This window comes from Solanum pennellii, chromosome 10, assembly GCF_001406875.1.
Source record: "Solanum pennellii chromosome 10, SPENNV200".
Classification (NCBI taxonomy): Eukaryota; Viridiplantae; Streptophyta; class Magnoliopsida; order Solanales; family Solanaceae; genus Solanum; species Solanum pennellii.
In genome coordinates, this window is record NC_028646.1 from 48,938,869 (window position 1) to 48,952,102 (window position 13,234).

The following is a 13,234-nucleotide window of genomic DNA, read 5'->3' on the forward strand; positions in this document are numbered from 1 at the left end:
TTAGAATACTCTTAGTTTAGTAATTTGATCATAGATGTTCTTGTGGTGATGACTTCCAGATTTTGGGGAATAATAGATGTTGAATTTTAGGAGTTATTGAATTGGTTTTTATTAATGAGTTTAAGTCTTCCGCATTACTTTCTGTTGATATTATATTGAAATGTTAGGGTTAGATTGGTTGGTTCGCTCACATAGGAGGGTAAGTGTGGGTGCCAGTCGCGGTTCGGTTTTGGGTCGTGACACAACTCTATTGGGAAAAAATTGTCCAGAAAGGTCTCACTAAAGCACTCCCAAGTAATAACAGTTGCATCTGTACTCCTATTTTTCTTCCACAGTGTACCAGATATGAGCAACATCTTTCAACTAGTATAATGTCAACTTAACTCGATCATTTCCAGTGACCTGCATCACCTAAAAGTTCTTTTTGATCTCATCTAAGAAATTCTAGGGATCCTCATTAGTTTGCGATCCTAAGAACTCAAGAGAATTCATCCTAACAAAGTCACAGACCCTAGATGCTGTTGATTCACCATTTTCTTTCACATGAGCTTGAGCCCGCTGATTGTTATGGTTGGAGACACTCTGAGCCAACACCTGAATGGCAATCCTGAATTCAACATTAGAGACTTCCTGATCTTGGACTGGAGGAGTTATGTTTGCATTTTTGGCATTTGGATTCTTGGTGTTATTTCTACGAGGAGGCATGATCTGAAATGTAGAATATCGAGTTAGAATGGAATTAGATCATACTTTACGTACGATAAGAGTAACAAGAAAGTGAAGTTTTTCCTAAAACACTTCATAGACTCCCTCTCATTAGATGTGGTGCATTTCAGACCTATGAAAAGGACTCTACTTAGTGCGGCTTTTCAGAAAGATTAGGACTCTTAAACCTAGTGCTCTGATACCAAGTTTGTCACGCCCCGAGCTACCCCCGAGATGCGGACACGGGACCTAGGATGACAAGTGATCCCAAGCTAACCCTGTTGGCATGATCATGACTATACTAAAGATAATAAACTGAATGTGGATACTAAATCATAATTTAAAATGAAAAGATCGGGAATACCCATATTCTATAATTGAGATATTTGAAAACTGATGAGTTTAATACAAAGAAAATACTAACTCAATACTAAGCTGAAACTAACTATGTCTGAAAATAGCCTATAACTGACTCGAAATGTTGAGACACGCTCCAGCTAAGTCTAGCAAAAACTAAAACTAAAGGACTAAAATACTAAAATGAACTCATGATTATTATCCTCGGAGAATGAGGACTCACCACTGATTCTGCTAAATTGGAGATAGGAAATAGATCTAATCTGGATACTGAGAACCTGAACCTACATAACAAGAAGATGTAGCGCACATATGCGTTAGTACTTGAAAGGTACTGAGCATGTAGGATAGAGTAAAACCGAAATAAACATAACCGAACAAGAACAAAAGCAAGTAAAATGTTTTGAACATGACATACTAAATTCTGAGATAACTGGATACAATGACAAAATTTATAACATGTTGAGACTGACTACTAACTAATCTGTAAATATGGTCAATGCAATAGAGTCAGACTGAACTATCGGAGCTACTAATAAACGATAATAAAATGACATGAGCAAATTGTGGAGTTCGATGTATACGCTCCATCGAGAGGACCCAATATACCCTGCCACAGGTATAAAGTCATGCTGGCGTGACCAATAAATTGATTCTCACAGAGGGGACTTGCAACCTACTTGGCTAGTAGTTATGGGACTATCTGGGTACGCTAAGCCCCAATCCAACTCGATATTATGCTACTCTAATGAATTAAATTATTAACATATTATGATTAAATTTATGTAAATACTGGATAGCTCAAAACTGAATATGCGAACTGAGAATGCAACAATTAATCTGATAATGATGCATTAATAAGTTAGGCATGTATAACTAAATAACTGAAATATCTGACCTAGCATGTGTAATTGAAGAACTAAAGAAATACATAGTTAGGGTTCTAAAATTCATACAATAATCTGAGTAATAACATGGTAATCTTATTTGGAACATATATCTAACTAATTCATGATATCCTGTTGAAGTTTTAGAAATCCTAGGTCTAATCGTGATATAAGAATAAAAAATTTGACTGAAAACTAGGGACCCGATGGGTGAAAGGAACCCACTAATGAAATCCCACATACATGGTGATGAAATCCACGAAGAAATATTTAGGTTTCGGGGCTGGAACTGATGGAACCTTGTTGCGTCCTTGAACTAGTGTTCTTGACCTTTTTCTTCTTTCTTGTTTCTAATTTTCTAAGTTTTGATTAATGATTTGACTTAGGTAAGTTTTAGTTATGTTTCTAGACTTAAACTGACTAAAATCTCATGATTTAGGGTCATAATGACGTATCTTAGGGGTCCTACGAAGTAGGAAAAGACCAAAATACCCCTGAGTCAATTGTTGTTGGAGCAATCGACGACCTGGACTGATGGGACGTCGTTCAATCGATGGTTCGTCGTTTGGGTCTGGTCGATATGCCTTCACTAAAATGGGAATAACTTTTCACTCGGAGGTTTGGTTTTAGCAAACTTGGTGGACCTAGAAAGATAATTCAATTATCTATCATATCATAGGTCATAAAACACCTAATTCATTTTGTGCTAAGAGTTATGAACATTTGAAGTTTACCCAATAACATTTTCCCCTTAAATGGTTGCTTACCTTCACCTAAGGTCCTTAGGTCCATCTACGGACCGCACTGGTCAATCGTGATTCATGTCAGAGGATGGGTAAATGGGGTATTGATCCACTAACACAGTCCACGGACCGTGGGTCTCCGTGGGTGGAGACATAGCCAATTTTTTTGAGCTGAATTTGGGAGGGGCTGTAGTGGCAATCTACAGACTTGCAGTTCAGGCCGTAGATCAGACTACGGCCTGTCGATGGTAACCGTCAATTGAACCGAAAATTTTTGAAGAACTAATTTTTGGTCTGTTTTGGATACGGGTTGTTACAGCTGCTCTTCTATTTCAGGACAATGAGGAAGTCAAAACTCGACTCCTAACCGTAGAACGGAACGTGGAGACCCTCCACGATGTTATGGTAAAAGCATTTCGCTTACAGAAGGACATTAGAATTGATATTGGTAAGTTGTGTATTGTCATGACAGGGATCAAGCAGGAAGGTATCTCCACAGTCAATCGCCCGATCAAAAAAGTTGACTTTCTTTAAAGTGGAGTCAACTCCTCCAACAATGAGCTTGCCGTTATAGTTGAGACCTCATACTCCAGTCTTCCGCAGAATGTGGAACGTTCTTACAACACCTTTTGTGAGAGTGATCAACTCCCTTAAGTACTTTTGGGGTGGTCATTAACTCTCTCGCTCTTTTCTTGGCGGGTTTTTTGAACCTTTATTTTGCAATATCTTTCAATACGGGTTTGTCCCTCTCTCTTTGGACTACTGTTGTTTTTGCTTATATCTAGTTTGCTTTTGTGTATTCTTTTTTATTATGACAAAGGGGGAGAAAAAACTATCCTCTATATTCTTTTTCTCTAAGATAGAAGGATCTCTTCTTTGAGACAGGGGGAGCTACGTACACTATCACTCTACATTGCTAAACTAAGATAGGATGAGCTACATAAATTATCAGGGAAGTACAATTGAATTTCCATACTATTATTAAAATTGCGATCAAACCTGTCATTATCAAAAAGGGAGAGATTGTTGACTCTTTAGAGTTAGTTGATTTTGAATTTAGACTTTAACATGTTGATCTCAATTTCCGTAGGTCACAAAATCAAAAAGGAAATGGTCCGTGCAAACAACTTAAAGAAGGAAAAGAATAATTGTTTGATCAGTACAGAAGTGTTGGAAAGGAAAGCCTCAATCTAAGGAATCAGAAGAAGGAAAGGAATATTTGCTTGATCATCACAGAAGTGTTTGAAAGGAAAGCCTAAGTCTAAAGAATCAGAATATTCTCACACTTGGACAAGATCCACTAAACAACTCAATCAATACATATTGTGATTGACAAAATGAAATCAAGCAACTCAGCAAACCAGATTAGAAAACAAAACTGAGTCATCCAGAAAGGGAAGAGCCACGAATCAAGCCACAGAATAAGAAGTTTGTTGATCATACAAGGAAAAGGACCAAGGCAGCAAACAAGAGAAGAAGAAGAGGCGATTTATCTCATGGAATCAGAACAACTAAATCGCCTCAATCAAGGACTCCCTAGATCAATCCTTGATTGAGATAAATTTCTTGGGTTCTTCCTTACCAGAGCACATATAGTCATCTATATAAGCCGACCAAGACTTTAGTGTGGAGTACGCAACTCCACTTGAGCTTAGTAAACAACTTTCTTTTATCTTTCATAAAGCTTTGTAAACACGTGAGTGATACAATTGAAAATATAAGAAAAAGAAAGAATCTGAGTGTAGGTATACAAGTAGAGGCAATGTCATGATAGAAATCTGATTTGCATATTAGACATAATCAAGTTTCATATTGCTGTAACATGAAGATCTCCTCAAAGATCTTAAGGAAACCCCTTGAAACCCAAGGGGACTGGACTAGGAAACACATTGGTGATCCAAACCAGTATAAAACTCTTTGTGTCATTTACTTACTGCAAATTACTATTATTGTTTTATCTTTATACTAACAGGTAGTTGACTAAGAGAATTTAATTCAACCCTGCCCCGCTCTTTGTTATCAATTTCCTTTGATATTGAACAAGAATTGTTGATTCATTTACAAATTCTTTCGAGCTTATGATACAGGACACAAGTACACAAATCAGATTTATTGTCCTGTCCAGTCTACAATTAAGCTAATGTCAGTGTCTATCAAAATTCTGATGAAAAGTATCTTTAGTACCTGCTCACTTAATGATTCTTTAAGTTCATCTCTCAAAATCAACTTCTAATCCATGTTCCACTATATCACTGACCGCTTGAAGAGATATGTATTTAAGAACACAGTATTTTCACTATTTTAATATAAACTTTGAAAAAGAATTGTTGATTCATTTGATCATCTGTAGAAATAATAAAGGATACAAAGAGCAAGAGCTGGACACTGCAATTGAATGCAGGAAAACGAAAGAACAGTTTATTTACAATACTCAATATCAACGTGAGTACAGAAGTGACGCGGAAGGCGAAGATACTGCAGAAGCTGCTGTGTTATTTGAAGAACCAGTGTAGTCTCTAGTCCTTGAAGACTGTATTTCAGAAATCCGAGGACCATCGGAGTCACATGGTGATGCAAATGAAGTAGGTGATCCAGATTGTGACGTAGTGCAATATGTCGGCACAGGCATGTTTGGCAGGAGTGTGGGCAATGGAGCTTCTAAATTAAGCACCTGAATTGCTTTCTTAATAGAAGGCCTGCAATTGCTATCTGGGTGAGCACACCATAAACCAACAATCAGTAAGTGCTCCACCTCCTCTTCATTGAACTCTGATGAGAGTCTAGGATCAACTGCTTCACGAAGATTTCCCATCCCGTAAAGTCTACAAACCCATTCGATAATAGTTACTTGATGCTCCTCAGCTTTAGGATCAATAGGTTTCATTCCACAAGCTAATTTCTAACGCAACAACACCAAAGCTATAGACATCTGTTTCCTTGCCAGCTTTGCCAATGGTGACACATTTAAGAGCCATGTAACCCATCGTGCCTGCCAAAACTGTTGTTTGGGATCCCTTATCATGGGCAACTACCCTAGCTAAACCAAAATCCCCAAGTTTAGCATTGAAATTGGAATCCAACATTATATTGCTTGACTTTATGTCCCTATGCACCACACATTATTCATATAAATCATGTAGATACAGCAACGCCGAGGACAAGCCTAGGGCAATCTTGAATTTTATTGGCCATGTCAAATGGATTTTCCCTTGAAAAGATGGTGATCTAAGATTCCATTAGGCATAAACTCGTAGACAAGTAGCAGTTCTCTTTTTTGATGGCACCAACCAATGAATTGCACCAAATTTTTATGTCTTAACCGGCTGATGATCCTGACTTCTGATGCATAATCTTTTATTCCTTGCTTTGACTCCCTTGAAATCCTCTTAACAGCAATATAGGTGTCAGATTCACTGAGATATCCTTTATAAACACCTCCGAACTCTCCCTGCCCAAGCATCTCTTCCCGCGAAAAGTTATTTGTACATCTAGCCAACGCACCGTACAAAACTTTCTTTGGTCTTGCGCTTCTTTCAAATTCATTAGTCATGGAACCATCAATAATATCATCATCGTCACCTTCTTCTTCATCTTCATCTTCTCTCACATTTCTCTTTCTCCAAAATGCAAACAATATCAAAATAGATAGTGCTACCGAAACACAACCACCAGAAATCGATCCAATCACTAGCCCTGACTTATTTTTGCTTGGAGGTTCCTCTGGCACAGGGCTTGGTAGGGGCACATCTGGATGTGTTATGTTGTCATTATATTTTAAAGTAGAAGTAAAATTCCAAGAATAAATGGTTTCTATTGCAAATTAGGTTCCTGTTGCACCTGAGAAGCCAAAAGTGACCCATTCTGGCAAATATTCCCTCAGATCAATATTGTAAGATAGAGTCTGCAGGACTGCGACTGTGGTATTATTCCCTTGTGGTTGGAAACCAGCGAAGACTACACTAAGATTTTTTGAAGTTGAATTATAACTAATCCAGGCATCCGTTCTATTACCATTTGGAATGCTACTAAACCAGGTCACATTAACAACAGATACCATGTAGTTGATGTCGATGCCTACCTGATCACCCGGTGGATCATCAATGTTCTTAAAGGTGTCAAACTCGACAGCAACAAAAGAGTGATTTCTTGATGTATTTTGTCGACTATAATAATTTGCAAGGCCAAGGCCGCCTCCTACTCTTGAGTTATCAGTAATTCTTGAATCTGCTGGGGCGAGGAAAAAGACAATATCATCAGCATATATCTTTATGCCCTCTGAATTGATGATAAAGGAGAAGTGCGTAGTGAAATCTGTGACATTCCCAGAGGCCTTGTCCCAATGATAGATTGTTTTTGAATATGTGGCTCGGCCTATGCTATAGTCTGAACTACTATCGCGCTGGTTTTTGGTGGGCTGAATTACACGGTTTGCTGGATAAGCATCTGCCTCAAATGTTACTTTCTGATCATTGGGATTAAAACTATCAAAATTGAAGGACAGTGATGTGACAAAGGGGATAATCAAAACAAGGTATGTGAGAGCAGATAAAGATGCAAAAACAGTCATAGTTAGAGAAATGTTTTATCATATTGCTACACTACTGAATATATCCCTTTCATTTTCTCATCTTTTCAAGTGCAGAATAAGGAGTTGGTCAATTTTTTTCGTCGGCAAAATGTTACCATTTCATAGCAAAGATAGTAACAGGATAGTTGAAATTGATAAAGTCCTAATTTTAGAGGAAGCAACAAGTTTTCTTTATTCCCTAATAAAACATAAATTCAAGAGTCAAATATTGGTGAGAATAGTACAACAATCAAGTCATTTTACAATATTGAAATATTATCATATCCTATGCTAACCTCTAGAGTATTATAACATGTTCATCCTATTCTGTGGGAGATAACAAGAAAACATAGTCCTTAATCTCATAAGATTGTTTCAAAATACCTTTCACCGGTACATCTACATAATTAATGTTCAGATTCCTTTGAAAGATTTTGGGATTTCAAACTTTGACTAGGATCAGGAAACAATTCTTAATTTACTAGATTATCAAGTATGTCTATCGACACTATCTGATCATCCGAATTAAACATTTTGTAAAGAGTCTCACTTTCATTTATTACCCTTTTGAGGAAAATTATTTTCTAGAACTGTGACGTCCTATCATTCAATTTCAATAGTATTTTCATTCTCCAATTCATCAATTAGAACATATATTTTGAAGTGTTCTAAGTATCTTATAAATACATGTTTCTTCTTTTTGAACTCAGTTTACAAAGCTCACCAAAATGAATTCGAAAGAAGCACAGGACCAAAGAAGTTCTTTTACAGTAAGTTGGCTAGATGTAAAAGTAACCTTTCGCAGGAAGAGATGCTTGGGCGGAGTGGGTTTGTTACGGATAACTCAGGGAATCCAACTCCTATATTTCTGTTAAGATGGCCTCAATGGAGTCCAAGAAAGGAATATAAGAGTATGCATCAGATGTGCAACTCATTGGCTAGTGTCATGAGAAAATAGATTTTCTACTTTCTTATGAGTTCATGCCTCAATAGAAAAATCCATTTGATTTCGCCAATAAGATACAAAATTGTTGGAGCCTTAGCCTCCGAGTTGCTATATTTGTACGAAGAATGGGAAGAATATGTGGTGCATATGAGCATAAAGCGAGCAATATTATGTTGGATATTCGTACTGATTTAATTGCTAAACTTGGAGATAAGAACAACAGATGCTTACAGCTATGGTGTTGTCTCATTAGAAATAGCTTGTGGAAGAAAGCCTACCGATCATACAACTGAAGATCATCAAGTAAACATTGTTCATTGGGTTTGGGGACTTTATGAGATGAGAAATCTAGGTAAAGTAGTTGATCCTAAGCTATCATCCATGTTCAATGAAAAGTAAATGAACACTTGCCAATTGTTGGCTTATGGTGTGCTCATCCGGAAAACAATTACAGGGCTTCTATTAGGCAAGTAATTCAAGTCCTTAATTTTGAAGGTCCCATTGCCTGCCCTTCCTCCTAACAAGCCTGTGCCAACATATTGTATTTCATCACAATATCTACCTACATATGATATTAAATGAATACACACAATACTGATTCTTCATACAACACAGCCTCTTCATCTTCAGTAGCACTTCTGTATGCACGTTGATGTTTTCCATAAAATCAGTTCAGTGGGCCTTTGCCTTGTTGAGAATATAACTAAATAAATGATAAAAGTGTGCTCTCAAAAATAGCTTAAGCTTTTAGATTAGATGGTCACACACTTCTTCAACATGCGTCTTTTCCAGCTAGATATATTGTCCTCGAGGAAACAAATGATACAGGATGTAAGTATACAAATCAGATTACAATTAAGCTACATGCATTTAACAACAGAGTACTTACATTATTTAATGTAAACTTTGAACAAGAATTTTGATTCATTCAATCATCTTCATAACAGTAGAAATAATAAAGAATACATAGAGCAAAAGTTGGGCACTGCAATTGAGAGATTGAAGGCAGAGAAATAAAAGCCTTGTTCATTTATAAGACAATATCACCGTGTGTACAGAAGTGATGCGGAAGGCGAAGATACTGCAGAAGCTGCTGTGTTATTTGAAGAACCAGTGTAGTCTCTAGTCCCTGAAGACTGTATTTCGGATATCCCAGGACCATTAGAGTCGTATGGTGATGCAAATGAAATAGTTGGTCCATATTGTGGCGGTCTGCAATATATCGGTACAGGCATGTTTGGAGGGAGTGTGGGCAATGGAGCTTCAAAATTGAGAATCTGAGTTGCTTGCCTAATAGAAGGCCTGCAATTGTTATCTGGATGAGCACACCATAAACCAACAATTAGCAAGTGCTCCACCTCCTCTTCATTGAACTCTGATGAGAGTCTAGGATCAACTGCTTCACGAAGATTTCCCATCCCGTAAAGTCTCCAAACCCAATCGACAATATTTACTTGATGCTCCTCGGTTTTAGGATCAATAGGTTTCCTTCCACAAGCTATTTCTAACGCAACAACACCAAAGCTATAGACATCTGTTTCCTTGCTAGCTTTGCCTGTGGTGACACATTCAGGAGCCATGTAACCCATCGTGCCTGCCAAAACTGTTGTTTGGGATCCCTTATCATGGTCAACTAGCCTAGCTAAACCAAAATCCCCAAGTTTAGCATTGAAATTGGAATCCAACATAATATTGCTGGACTTTATATCCCTATGCACCACACACTGTTCCCATTCATCGTGTAAATAAAGCAATGCTGAGGGCAAGCCTTGAGCAATATTGAATCTTATTGACCATGTCAAATGGCTTCTTCCCTTGAAAAGATGGTAATCTAAGCTTCCATTAGGCATAAACTCATAGACAAGTAGAAGCTCTCTTTTTTCATGGCACCAACCAATGAGTTACACCAAATGTTTGTCTTAACCGGCTGATGATCCTGACTTCTGATGCATACTCTTTTATTCCTTGCTTTGACTCCCTTGAAATCCTCTTAACAGCAACATACGAGTCGGATTCCCTGAGATATCCTTTATAAACGCCTCCGAACCCACCCTGGCCAAGCATCTCTTCCCGCGAAAAGTTATTTGTACATCTAACAAACTCACTGTACAAGAACTTCTTTGGTCCCGTGCTTCTTTCAAATTCATTAGTCATGGAACCATCAATGGTATCATCATGTTCATCTTCTCTGGCCTTCCTGTTTGTCCAAAATGCAAAAAACATCAAAAGAGATAGTACTACCGAAACACAACCGCCAGAAATCAATCCAATTTCTAGTCCTGACAGTTTTTTGCTTGAAGGATCTGGATCTGGGGTTGGTAGGGATACATCTGGATGTGGCACAGGTCTTGGTAGGGGCACATCTGGATCTGTTATGTTGTCATTATATTTTAAAGAAGAAGTAAAATTCCAAGAATAAATTGTTTGTATTGCAAAGAGGGATCCTGTTGCACCTGAGAAGCCAAAAGTGACCCATTCTGGCAAATATTCCCTCAGATCAATATTGTAAGACAGAGTCTGCAGGACAGTGAGTGTGGTATTATTCCCTTGTGGTTGGAAACCAGTGAAGACAACAGTAAGATTTTTTGAAGTTGAATTATAAGTAATCCAGGCATCAGTTTTCTTACCATTGGGAATGCTACTAAACCAGGTAACATTAACAACAGATACCATGGAGTTGATGTTGACACCTACATGATCACCCGGTGGATCATAGTAGTTCTTAAAGGTGTCAAACTCAACAGCAACAAAAGGGTGATTTTTGGATGTCTTTGGTCCATTATATACTCGAAGGCCAAGGCTTCCTCCTATAGCTGATTTATCAGGAATTTTTGAACCTGCTGGGGCAAGGAAAAAGGCAAGACCATCAGCATAAAAACTTCTGCCCTGTGAATTGATTCCAAATGAGAAGTGCGTAGTGAAATCGGTAACATTCCCAGAGGCCTTGTCCCAAAGATAGAGTGTTTCTTTATATGTGACTCTGCCTATGCTATCATTTGAAGCAGTATCGCGCTGGTTTTTGGTGAGCTGAATTACACCATTTGCTGGATAAGCATCTTCTTCTTATGTTAAATTCTGATCATTTGTATTAAAACTATCAAAATTGAAGGAAAGTGAAGTGACAAAGGGGATTATCAAAACAAAGTATGATACAGATGCAAATACAGCCATAGTTAGCTAACACTAGTCAAAATAACTACTTTATATTTTCAAGTGCAGACTCAAGTTTTTCGTTGGTAAAAATATCACCAATTCAAAGCAATGAAGTTCTTCTCACACGCTAATGAATTGACCAATTATTTGTTAGAAATAAAGTCTTCTGGAAATTAAGGGAGTGGGGACTTGCTTTAGCAAATCCGTAATTGTCACTACAATTTGCGATCTTTTGAAAGTCATCTCACATCCAAAATTTAAAATATGTATTTATCAACCCTCTAATGTATATATTTTATTACTTATTTTTATATCTATTATATAGAAGAGTAAAGTGGCAGGACGATCAAGGGGAAAAATGTAATTTCACGCTAACAAAAATTTATTAATAAATATAATTAATAATTCTAGAAACATATTTCTATATATGAAGTGAATAATGATCAAGGGAAAAAATGTAATTTCAGGCTAACAAAAATCTATCAACAATGATAACACAATAATTAAAGTTCTAGAAACATCTTAGGTTATTATTATTACCATTAACTTATTTTGTTATTACTTCACTTTCTTTTCTTTTGTGAGTTATTGTGATATCTATTTTATTTTTACTCTATTTTACTATTAATTTAATTTAATTTAATTCTCAATATTTGTTTCTACTCATTATGCTTCTAAAAAATGCCTACTTTTTACATAAAAATTTATCATGAATTAATTATTTTCATCTTCATTTTGGCTCTAATTGATATACCTGAAAATAAATAAGTGTGATAAAATTAATAATATATATTAGATTGAATTTAAAGAAAAAGATGTCAAAAAGTAACTTTACGAATAAAAATGAATATGAAGATATATTTGTATTAAAGGCAACTTAGAATAAAAATGTAATTTCATTCTAACAAAAATTTATCACGAATAAATAATTCTAGAAACATCTTTCCATTTATGAAGTGAATGATGATCAAAGGTAAAAATATAATTTCATGCAAGTAAAAAATCTACCACGAATGATAAAAAGAAAATTAAATAATGCTAGAATCATCTTTAGTTATTATTATTAGTATTACCTCATTATGCTTAGCCCTTAATAATTATATATCGAGTATAATATTAGGTGAAATCAATGAATAAAATTAAAATTTATATGTATATTAAATTTTGTGTATTGAAATATTTTTTAATTTTGTGATCTTAAATATGCTATATAAAAAAATTAAAACTCGGAAGTTATTTCCTTTTTGAAATAAAATAAAAGAATAAGTTCATATAAATCGAAAAGGTGGGATTCATATATTAAAAATGAAATATATATGTGTTATTATTAAAATGAGATTTCATATATATATATATATTTTTTAAAATTGTTTGGCTTCCTTCTATTAATTTGTGCATATATGTGGAGTTTTAAAGATTTGAACATTTTAATACAAATGTATAATGATTTGAAAACTTTAATTTTTCGTTTTAATTTATAATTTGTCACATATTTGAAAATTACATAAAAAAAAGAGCTTAAAAACGCAATATAACAATTTAAAATATTTTTAGAAAAACATAGTTTAAAAACATAATGAAATTTTGTTGATTCCCTTATTTTTATCGAAACAGGAGTTGCATATATTGTTTGAAAATAACTTAAGAACTAAAAGTACTATAAATCACAGTAAACTAAAAAATAAAAATATGTGAGAATCATATAAGAAATTTCGTTGACTTTCCTAAAATCACTTGTATCACATAAAATAAAACAGATGTAGTAACATATATTATTCGAAAATGACACAAAAGGTACATAAATTAATAATATAAAATATTTTTAGAAAAAATACATATAAAATATTTAGTTCAAATTTCATTTGTGTCACATAAA

The 13,234-nt window shown here is 35.5% G+C and overlaps 2 pseudogenes; both read right to left on the minus strand.

Moving 5' to 3' along the window:
- Positions 1–363: 363 nt before the first annotated feature.
- Positions 364–7,259, minus strand: LOC107001318 (annotated as a pseudogene).
- Positions 7,260–9,132: 1,873 nt separating this feature from the next.
- On the minus strand, positions 9,133–11,392 carry LOC107001319 (annotated as a pseudogene).
- Between the last annotated feature and the right edge of the window lie 1,842 nt (positions 11,393–13,234).